We start from the raw sequence: 2,500 nt of genomic DNA on the forward strand, positions 1-2,500 counted from the left end.
TAAAAATAAATAAAGAAATAATCAATCAATAAAGTAGGAAAAAAAGGAATAAGGAAAGATAGAAAAGCAAAATGAGAGGAACAAACAAACAAAGAGAAAAATAAATGAACCAAGAATCAAGGAGGAAAGCAAACAAACATACAAACAAACAAACAAACAAAAAAACAAACATGTGAGGTCAGGCTAGGTGGGGTAGATTAGATTAGGTTGAGTTAGGTTAGGTTAGGTAGATTAGGATGGGATGAGTTAGGCTAGGTTAGGATAGGTTAGGTCCTGTAGGTTAGGTTAGGTTAGGTTAGGCTGAGTTAGGTTAGGTTAGGCTTATGATCAAAGGCAACGAAAGCACATACATATATAATACTCCTTTTATCCTTTTATTTATTTATGTATTTATTTCTGTATTTATTTTATATTACTATTTTTTTGTTAGCTCAGTGAGGTGAGGTTCAGTTGGGTATGTTACGTTAGGTTAGGTATGTTTGGTTTGTTACTGATACTTTTATTTATTTATTTATTTTTTTTGTAAGTAATTGTTTGACTGTTCTTTCTTTCCTTTCTTTTTTTTATTTTCTATTTTATTTTATTTATTCTTATAAAGTATGTTAGGATGTGTGAGGTTAGTTAGGTTAGATTAGGTGCGTTAAGTTAGATTAGGAAACTTTATGAAACTATTTCTTCCTCATACATTTTCCTCTTTTTTTTTTTTTAGCTTAGGTAAGATTGTGTCAGGTTATGTGACGCTAGGTTAGGTTAGAAAGGTTATGTCAGGTGTTAAATATTTAAGTAATCACCCAGGTGTTAAAGTTGTTCTTGTGTGTATGTTAGGTTAGGTTAACTGGGTCCGGTTAGACATGTTAGGTTATTAAGGGTAGGTTAGGTTAGGTTAGGCTAGGATTGTAGGGAGGTTTTTTTTTTTTTTTGTTTATAAGTAATCATCCCACTTGTAAGGCCAAGTTGGGTCAGATCAGGTTGGGTTAGGTTAGGAAGTTTCAGTGTACGAGAAATGCTTCTATTTGTATGTAACTCAAAAATAAATAAATAAATAAATAAATATTATTACGTATTGTTATTATTGATTTAAAGCATGAGTAGTAGTGATAGTAGTAGTAGTAGCTATAGGAAAAGAAGAGCGAGAAGAAAAGAACAAGAAGAAGAAAAAGAATAGTAATAATAATAATAATAATAATAATAATAATAATAATAATAATAATAATAATAATGATGATGATGACGATGATAATAATAATAAGAAAAAAAAAGGAGGAAGAGGAAAATAAAATAAAAGGAAAAAGAAGAAGAAGAAGAAGAAGAAGAAGAAGAAGAAGAAGAAGAAGAAGAAGAAGAAGAAGAAGAAGAAGAAGAAGAAGAAGAAGAAGAAGAAGAAGAAGAAGAAGAAGAAGAAGAAGAAGAAGAAGAAGAAGAAGAAGAAGAAGAAGGAAAAAAGTAGTAGTATTTCAAGGGGGAAGAGAAGGAAAATATTATTATTATTATTATTATTATTATTATTATTATTATTATTATTATTATTATTATCATTATTATCATTAGTAGTAGTAGTAGTAGTAGTAGTAGTAGTAGTAGTAGTAATAGTAGTTGTTGTTGTTGTTGTAGTAGTTGTAATTTTCAATTGCTAGTTAAAGCAGGATGAGGATAAAATAATAGTAGCAGAAAAGAAAGAAGAAAACATCAATAACAGCTAGATAAATCAATCAATCAATCAATCTCTCTCTCTCTCTCTCTCTCTCTCTCTCTCTCTCTCTCTCTCTCTCTCTCTCTCTCTCTCTCTCTCTCTCTCTCTCTCTCTCTATCAGTGAGTGGATGCCAGCAACTTCCTGATCTATCTGTCTGTGTGCCTGTCTGTCTGTTTGTCTGTCTATCTTTCTATTTATACATTTATTTGTCTTTCTTGCTATTTTATCTTTTCATTTTTTTCCGTTTTTCTGTCTGTCTGTCTGGTAGTCTGTCTGTGTGTTTGTCTGTCTGTATGTATGCATGTACACAAATATGAATATATGTATATCCACCCATCTATCTATATATGTTTTTAATTAAGTGTGTGTAGGTGTTTTTTTTATTTATTTATTTATTTTTTTTATGTAGGAAGGACACTGGCCAAGGGCAACAAAAATCTAATAAAAAAAATGCCCACTGAAATGCCAGTCCCATAAAAGGGTCAAAGCAGTGGTCAAAAATTGATGGATAAGTGTCTTGAAACCTCCCTCTTGAAGGAATTCAAGTCATAGGAAGATGGAAATACAGAAGCAGGCAAGGAGTTCCAGAGTTTACCAGAGAAAGGGATGAATGATTGAAAATACTGGTTAACTCTTGCGTTAGAGAGGTGGACAGAATAGGGGTGAGAGAAAGAGGGGAGGCATGCAGTTAGCAAGATCAGAAGAGCAGTTAGCATGAAAATAGCGGTAGAAGACAGCTAGATATGCAACATTGCTGTGGTGAGAGAGAGGCTGAAGACAGTCAGTTGGAGGAGAGGAGTTGATGAGAC

This window comes from Scylla paramamosain, chromosome 37, assembly GCF_035594125.1.
Source record: "Scylla paramamosain isolate STU-SP2022 chromosome 37, ASM3559412v1, whole genome shotgun sequence".
Classification (NCBI taxonomy): domain Eukaryota; kingdom Metazoa; phylum Arthropoda; class Malacostraca; order Decapoda; family Portunidae; genus Scylla; species Scylla paramamosain.